This window comes from Malaclemys terrapin, chromosome 4, assembly GCF_027887155.1.
Source record: "Malaclemys terrapin pileata isolate rMalTer1 chromosome 4, rMalTer1.hap1, whole genome shotgun sequence".
In the NCBI taxonomy this organism is placed as follows: Eukaryota; Metazoa; Chordata; order Testudines; family Emydidae; genus Malaclemys; species Malaclemys terrapin.
In genome coordinates, this window is record NC_071508.1 from 107,033,266 (window position 1) to 107,042,426 (window position 9,161).

General features: G+C 49.7%; 1 protein-coding gene across 1 annotated transcript in view; it reads right to left on the minus strand.

The window, feature by feature from the left end:
- LOC128837382 (uncharacterized) overlaps positions 1-7,831 on the minus strand; it is a 46,294-nt gene extending 38,463 nt beyond the window's left edge. The window contains exon 1 of the mRNA XM_054028533.1: positions 7,750-7,831. The gene's annotated coding sequence lies outside the window, so the exon portion shown is untranslated. The remainder of the gene's footprint in view (positions 1-7,749) is intronic.
- Between the last annotated feature and the right edge of the window lie 1,330 nt (positions 7,832-9,161).

Sequence of the window (9,161 nt, forward strand, 5' to 3'; positions counted from 1 at the left end):
ATTCTGGCAGTAACCCCGAAACCTGGAGCCAGGAGACGCGTCGCATGGCTATCCCAGATGTTAGTGTCCTGGCGGCCAAGTCCGCTACGTCCAGGGAGGCTTGTAAGGAGATCCTAGCCACCTTCTTACCCTCCTCCACTAAGGCCCCGAACTCCTCTCTTGAGTCCTGGGGAACCAACTCTTTGAATTTACCCATTGAGTTCCATGAGTTGTAACTGTAGCGGCTCAAGAGCACCTGTTGGTTCGCGGCTCTGAGCTGCAGACCCCCCGCTGAGTACACTTTACGTCCGAACAAATCGAAGCATTTAGCGTCCTTCGATTTGGGCGCTGCCGCCTGCTGGCCATGGCGCTCTCTTGCGTTCACCGAGTACACAACTAGTGAACACGGTGGAGGGTGCATATATAGGTACTCATAGTCCTTGGAGGGGACAAAGTACTTTCTCTCTACACCTCTGGCAGTGGGTGGAATGGAGACAGGGGTTTGCCATATGGTATTGGCATTAGCCTGAATTGTACGAATCAGTGGTAACGCCACCCGGGATAGGGCATCAGCCGACAGGATGCTCACCACTGGGTCCTGTACCTCTACTATCTCCTCCACCTGGAGGTCCATGTTGCGTGCCACCCTACGTAATAGGTCTTGGTGGGCACGGAGATCTATTGGGGGTGGGTCTGAGGCTGTTGTGCCCGCCACCGCCTCACCCGGGGAAGATGAGGAGGATGCCTCAGGGGGTAGGGGATCCAAATGAGGGTCCAGTTCTAAGGGTCCCCGATGCGGAGGATCTCCTGCCCCGGGGTTTGGGGCCTGTGCTGGTGTAGGCACGGGAGCCTCCATGCCCCCTGGGGGAGGACGGGAGATGGTGGCCTCCAGGACTCTGGGCTCGGATTGCGCCGAGCGACAGGCCGATGGTGGAGCCCCTTGCGCCTGATAATACGCCCACGGGGTCCAGAAAGACCAATGCGTAGGGTCCTGTGCAGGGTCCTCTGCCCCCTCCTGCCAATGACCCAAGTCAGCGGCAGCCTGACCCTGAGCAGGGTACGCTGATCGGGAAGCCCCGTCGGATAAGCGAGACGCCGATCTTGAGGGCCAGGGCAGTGCCGAGCGTGTCTGCATCGGCTCGGTCCGGTACGGTGCCGATCAGTGCCGGGTCATAGGTGAGCGGTCCCTGCGCAGTGCCGGTGAGCGGTACCGTGATCGAGAGCGGTGCCGCTGGCCATGTCGGTGCCGAGATCCGGATCTGGATGACGAAGACTGCCTGTAGACTCGGTGCCGGGAGCGGCCTCTCGAACTGGAGCGGCACTCATACCAGTGCCGAGAACTGCGTCTAGACTCCGATTGGTACCGATGGTCCTGACGGTGCCGAGACGCAGATCGGTGCCGTGAAGAAGACCTAGGCCGCGAGTACGACCGGTGCCGGGGCGAAGATCGGCGCTGGGACTGCGAGCGGCGTCGGGACCTGCTCCGAGACCAGGAGCGGTGCCATGAGTCCACGCCCGGAGATGGCGGGCGTACCAGGGCAGGCTTGCCCCTGGATTTCACGGTCCGAAGAGCAGGTGGTGCCACGGGCTGAGACGGCGCCGGCTCCGTGAGGGCGATGAGGTCTTTCGCTGTCGCGAAGGTCTCCGGAGTAGAAGGGAGACAGGGCTCCACCACCGAACAAGGCGGTGAGCCAGTCAGCACCTGACTCAACGGCCCTACCCCCAGTGCCGGAGTCAACGGCGTTGAGGATATCTGCGCCTTCTGGCGCTCTAGAGGCGGACGCGGCTCTACCACTGGTGCCGGGGGAGCCGATGCCTGTAGGACCGCGGCGTCCTGGGTCTTACGGGGTCTTTTATGTCCCGGAGACAGGGAACGGCGCCGAGGCGCTTGTGGCGGACGCGGTGCCAAGGGAGGACGGTGCCGTGTGGCCTTATGCGCGTCTGCTCGCGGTGCAGTACCGGTGGGTGCCGCAGGGGCGCTGCGCACCGAGGCACTTGGTGCCGGGACTTGGCGCGCCGAGGGAGGATCTGGGCTAAGTGCCGCCTCCATGAGGAGCTGCTTAAGTCTAAAGTCCCGCTCCTTTTTGGTCCTGGGTCTGAAAGCCTTACAGATTTTACACTTATCTGTCTGGTGAGACTCTCCTATGCACTTCAGACACGAGTCGTGAGGATCTCCCGTTGGTATAGGCTTAATACAGGACGCGCACGGCTTAAAGCCAGGAGCCTTGGGCATGAGCCTGGCTGTGCGCCGGGGGAAATATAGCCCCCTTAACCCCTGCCAACTATTTAAACTAGTGAGTGAACTATTAACAACAAACGACTAATCTAAAGAATATAACTACAACTATCTATAAGAACTAACAGGTTAAGCTAGGGAGAGTAGAGAGCAGCTATGCCGCGCTCCACAGTTCCAACGACCATCAGGGGCGGCAAGAAGGAACTGAGGGGGCGCTGGGTCGGCTGGGGTATATATCCAGCGCCATGAAGGCGCCACTCCAGGGGGCTCCACAGCCGACCCACCGGATGTTGCTAGGGTAGAAAATTCTCCAAAGATCGTGCACGCAGCACGCGCACACCTAATTGGAATCGATATGAGCAAGCACTTGAAGAAGAAGAGAGAGTTCTTTCCTTTCTCCATTTGCTCACTGTCCCTTGACTTGGTGCGAGCGAAGGAAATGGCAGATATATACTAAAGGCTATGGCCATCCAAAATAATCCCAACTCGTGCTAGAGGGGGAAAAAATTAAGTTATTTGTAGGGTGAGCTGTATGAATGTTTCTTCGTACTACCAATCTAATAAGAGTGACTATCACCATTAGATGGGTAATGATAAGAAATTTAAAAATTTGCCTAAAACTTTTGTATGTTCCTCCTAACTAAAAAGAACGTACCCCATACACTCAGATTAAAGATGAGCGAATACTGAGACTTTTGTTGACTTCCTTGATTAAATGCCAGCAACACTGCTGATGTCAAGGAATCTGGAAAGAGTGTTAACCTCCGCTTACAGTGATAGGAGGCCATGTTCCGTAGGCTCTGCACCTCTCCATGGCCCTCTTGTGTGCATTTAAAGTTACTGTATTTCTCTTGTGGCTCTCTGGAAGTTCTAGACCAGAGGTTCTCAAACTGTGGTCTGTGGATCACCAGAGGTCCGTGAGCTCCATTCAGGTGGTCCGCAGATAGTTCCCTCTAAGGTGCGTGCCTGAGTGGCGACACACACAAGAGAACGAAGGGCCACCCACCTAATTAGTGGAGCCACGCAAGCATGGTTCCAATTAGGTGCCTGGACCTTGGAGAAGACACACATATAAGGTGAGGTGGTGGCTTCGGGGGGAATAGGGGATAGGTGGAAGGGGCAGTGTAGTTGGGCGGTCACCACTCTCTGGCTCAGAAGGGGTTAGAAGCCAGCCCTTGGGGAGTGCTGGGGCTGAGAGCTAACTCAAAAAATTGAATTGCAATTACAATACTGTTGCTATGTTAGTTTAGGCTTGCTCCACAAATCATAGACACATACGACTGGACTGGAAAGGACTTTGATTGGTCATCTAGTCCAGTCCCCTGCACTGAGGCAGGACTAAGGCCTTGGCTACACTCGCGGATTCACAACGCTGCCGTGGCAGCGCTGTGAAGCGCGAGTGTAGTTGCGCCGCCAGCGCTGCAAGAGCTCTCTCACAGCACTGCAAGTACTCCACCTCTCCGAGGGGAATAGCTTGCAGCGCTGCGAGAGAGCGTCCAGCGCTGCAGGAGCTGATTACACTGGCGCTTTACAGCGTTGCACTCGCTGTGCTCAGGGGGGGTGTTTTTTCACACCCCTGAGCGCAGCAAGTGCAGCGCTGTGAATTGGCAGTGTAGCCAAGGCCTAAGTAGTGTTGACCATCCCTGACAGGTGCTTGTCTAACCTGTTCTTCAAAACTGCCAATCATGGAGATTCCACAACCTCCCTAGGTAATTTGTTCCAGTGCTTAACTACCCTTAGAGTTAGGAAGTTTTTCCTACTGTTTAAATCTCCCTTGTTGCAATTTAAGCCTATTACTACTTGTCTTGTCCTCAGTGGTTAAGGAGAACAATTTATCCCCTCCCTCTTTACAACAACCTTTTATGTATTTGTAGTCTGTTACCATGACCCCATCACAGTCTTCTTCTCCAGACTAAACAAACCCAATTTTTTCAATCTTTCCTCATAGGTCATGTTTTTTAGACCTCTACTCATTTTTGTCCAACACCTGTGGACTTTCTTCAATTACTGGGGCTTTTTAAAAGCAACAGAGTACATTAAACTATGATTGCGCAGCCTGCCAGACTGCACCAGTTATAAAGTAGTTCAAAATCTGGGACCTGAACTACTTGACAGATTCTCATTATCTTAAGTGCAGAAATCGTTAGCAAAAATATGCTGTCTCTCATTAAGAGTACTAAATATGTGTACATTTTAAAAAGGCTCTAGAGGTTATCCAAGGTACTACAGACCAGTAAGCTTTGCATCTATACAGTCTTAAAGTCGTCCCGGTTAACCTTGTTTCGTTGCTGATCTATTAGGGAACATGCTCGTTTAAAGTTGTGAAATGCTCCCTTCTAAGTCATTTGGCAGCCGCCTGTTTTGTCCACTGCTTACAGCTAGAGCAGCCCATTGCAGCTAGCTGGTGGGTGGTTGGAACCAAGGTGGACCAGCAAGCCCCCTATCAGCTCCCCGCTCCCCACTCCCCTACGTTCCCCAGGTGCTGCTTCTGCCCTCTGCCTTGGAGCTGCTCCCAGAGACTCCTGCTTGCTGTACGGGGAGAGAAGGGGAAAGGGGGGCTGTCAGGGTGTCTTCCCCTCCCCTCTGCTCACCCCATCTTCCATAGAGCAGGGGGGACACACAATGGAGGGAGGGAGCTTCTAGGCAGCAGCTGCCATCTCAGGTCTCAGCAAGCTGATTTAATTAACAAGGCAGTGTACTTAAGCCTGGGGTCATCTACTTAAAGGGGAAATGCGCATTTTTTCCTCACACACAGGGTGTGTCTCTGTCTGCCCTCCCTCTTTTCCTGCTGCCTTGTAGAGTGTTGTGAGAGTTAACCCTCGAGGGCTCAGTCAATTGCTAGTTCATTTAGCAGTAAGGCATTCCCTGGGAAATATCCCACCCTCTGACTCCTCCACCTCAACCAAGCTTCACAATCATCATCACTGTGTACCAGTATTAAATTGTTTGTTTAAAACTTATACTGTACTCCGTGTGTGTGTGTGTGTATATTTTCTTTTGTCTGGTGAAAAAAAATTCTCTGGAACCTAACCCCCTAATTTACATTAATTCTTATGGGGAAATTGGATTAGCTTAACATCATTTCGTTTAAAGTTGCATTTTTCAGGAACATAAGTACAACGTTAAGTGAGGAGTTCCTGTACCTGGTAAACTGATTGAAACAATAGTTAAAAATTAGAATAATAAAACATCTGGAAGACAATGAGAGTTTAATCAGCAAGGTCTGTGCAAAGGAAAAATCACGTCTCACTAACCTATTCGAATTTTATGAAGGTGAAGGAGTTGTAGATAAAGAAGAATGGGATGACATTGTTCATTTAGATTTCAAAAAGGTTTTTCATAGGTCCCTCACAAAAAAAAAAAACCACCCTAAAGAAAATAAGTAATCATGAGGTGAGAAGCAAAGTATTGTCGTGAAACAGAAACCAGCTAAGTGACAGGAAAACAAAGTAAGAGCAAGTGTTCAATTATTAATCACAAAATGCATCCTTAAACTGTGAAACCTACTTGCTCAGTGTGTTGAGGCCAAAAACTTAAGATGCAAACCAGGATTGGACATCTATATGGATAACAAGAACCCAAAATAATAAAGTTACTGCTAATGATTTTTGGAATAAACATTAAACCTTATGCTTCAAATTTTAATGCAATCTTTAACTGTTTGGTCTCCTCCTAATCTGTAATGTGGGGGCAAGTTATCACAATCTGCCTAATGCAGTGGTCCCCAAACTTTTGAGGGTTGTACCCCCCTTTACCCCATCCTCCTTCACCTCCTCCTCCCCCCCCGGAGCTGGGGCCAGGAGCAGGGCTCCGGCGGGGGGGGGGGGAGGGGTGGAGGAGGACACGGACGGGAGCTGAGGCTGGGGCTGCACTTTATTCAGCACAGTACTACGAGGCTATGGCTTCAGCGCATTACCTAAATACATACTCTACATTTTCAACCTTCTCAAAAATTGTTGTAAACAATTCATAAGAAACTAAACATATAAGGCTAATTTTTTTAAGTCTTTTTAGAAATGGCAAATACACTACTCAAAACCAGCTGGTCCAATAAGGGTGCTATCTTGGGACTTAGCATATACTACTCTGTATCAGCCTTCCTGTGTAACACTGGGCAAATCACTTAATCTCCATGTTTCAGTTTCCTTCCTGCCCCAAAAAATATGGATAAAAGTACTTTCTTATTTCACAAGGATCTTGTGGGGATAAATACGTTGAAGCCTGATGCACTCAGATACTATGGTAATGAGACTCAGACAGACATCGAAAAGTGCCATCACTCAACAACAGTCTTTTATTACATTTAGTGCTACAGATTTAGAGTAAAATCTGCCAAATCCAGACTATAGAAAAGACGGGACTCATATAATGGCAGTGTAAATACGAGCACATGCATGAATCGGAGAGGAGATAAAAACCAACATGCAGTTTGAGGATTATCCAACATTAATGTATTGGTGTAGTGCTTGTCCTTCCTTACCTATCAAGACATTTTTCTCTATGAAGCATCTTACAGGAATGCGATCAATGTCAGAAACAGTTATTTGTATTCTCATAATGCCTACGAACCTCAATCACGGCACAGGGTCCCACTGTACTTATAAATAAATGTTTCTTTTCTTAGGAAACTACATTCCTTTGATTATTAAAAGTGTAATAATTTCCAAAATCCAATTTACTTTTTTCATTAGATTTTGCATTTCTCTTTACACAAAGCAATTTAAATCAGTTTCACTATTATCATCAGCTTTGCTTGCATGGTTGCAGTTTAAATTTAAATAAAAGCATCTGCACCACCCTGGATTTTAACCCAATTTAAACTGAATAAGTGCATCTCCTGCCGTTAGACAAAACCTAACATTTGTAAATGACACCAATGCAAATTCAATGTTACGAAGTATTGTGATAACAGAGTATTTTCTTAGCGCCCCAGCTGCTGGAATCAAGAGATTGCGTGGTGATTTCAGCTTTCACGAGACTCGTAGAAAGGTAGGGCTAGAAAGGACCTTGAGAAGTCATCAAGTCAACCCCACCCCCGCTGTGGACAACCCTAGCCAACCAAGCAAAACTTGCTTTACAAAGGAAGAGTTTAGCCCTCAGAACAGCAGAGAAAAGCTTGAACATGTGACTTTAGTGCACCCTAAAGGCTCAGAAACCTCACAGCAAATAGGATCCCTACTTTTTTTTTTTTTTTTTAAAGTCTCAATTTTTAAGCCAATCTGACGATTTGGGGAGGGAGGGTAAGGTGCGGTAGTTGAACGCTAGAAGCGGCCAACACTGGAGTTTCCGCAATCTAAGCAAGCCCTACTTCAGTCGATACTTAAAAGTGAGGGGCACACGTTACTCAGGGGCGACACCTTCCGAGCGCCGCGCTGAGCCGACCCAGGGGAGGAGCCGCGCGCTGCCAAATCCCCGGACCCAACGGGCGCGGCGCGCGCAGCGCCTCAAACTCCCGGGGAAAGCCCAGCCCCCGCGCGCTGCCTGGGGCTCGCTGAGGACGGACAGGTGCCGCGGTGGGCGAATACATCGCTTACTGGTCGTTCGCATCCAGTGCAGCAGGCGGGACCGGTCGCCTGCGCTGACGCCCCTCAGCACTGCCAGCACCGCGCTCCGCGCCCCGACAAAATCCATCGCCTGCCTGACCAGCCGCCCTAGCCTAGAGCCGAGCTCGACGCGTATGTACTGCGCATGTGCACGGAGGGCCACGAGCCCTGCCTCCCAGCGCTACACGTGTTTCCTAATGCGCATGTGTAGGGAGAGGGCCACCCGCCTTAGGATGGAAACAGTACTGAAGCGGCCTCAGTGTGCAATGCGCATGTGTGGAGGAAGGCTCCTCCCTTGTTCTTGGCTCTCCCCTCCTTTCTGTACGCCTGTCGGGATGGGGGCGTTTCCCCCACCGCCTCCTAGCCCTTGAAAACGCTTCTCCCTGCGCATGTGCAGATAATAGCCTGCGTGTCCACCCCACACGCACACATTCCTCGCCCTTTCCAGGGAGGAGTCATATGGCTGCTCTGCCTCTCAGTGCGCAGGTGCACAAAGAATCACCACACCTCCCTCCCTCCTCCTGGAATGGGAGGGAATATAGAGTCCTGCCTCTTAAGGTGGGCTGCTCCTCCCGCTGGTAGGCTTTGTATTATGCTGCTTTAGAGTTTCAAAGGGGCCCTTGAGGGATGAATCGCCATAAAGAGAAGAATGCTCACTCATGTGGAAGTAGAGATCATCTTTCTATAGGAAACCCATCTTAGTAACTTAGGGGCAGGGAGATCTCAGAGGGAGTACATGGGAGGAAAGGGTGTTTAACAGGGTATAGGACAAGGGGCCTCAAACTGGGAGTCAGGACCCCTCAGGGGGTCACAAGGTTATAACATGGGAGGGTCATGAGCGGTCAGCCTTCACCCCAAACCCCACTTTGCATCCAGCATTTATAATGGTGTTATACATTAAAAACACTTTAATAGCAAGCCCCTATGTACACACGCCCCCCCCCCCCCCAGATATGTGAAAGGGGTCACCACTACAAAACTTTGAGAACCACTGGACATCATTTTACAAGAGACTCAATTTACAAATTCTAGATGTTGATGAGGAAGGTAGATTTTTGCTGATTAAGCTTAAGATCTTTAACTCCGTTTCTATTGTAATTAATATATATGCACACAAAGATCCAATTTTTTTCCAAATTAATTAATATCCCACTAGTATCAATCATCATAGCAGGAGATTTTAATGCATCGTTAAACCCTTCTTCAAACGGGTCAGTCTGGCACCAACATACTTACTCACATGATAGAAACATTATAAAAGATACGTCTGTTGCAGAATCCTACCATAAAGGAGTTTACTTCTTCCCCTTCCCCCATATTCTACATAGTCACAAATAGATTTCTTCCTGGTGTATATGAATCTGGTGGACTCCATGCTTAATAATGAAATCAAGTCTATGATG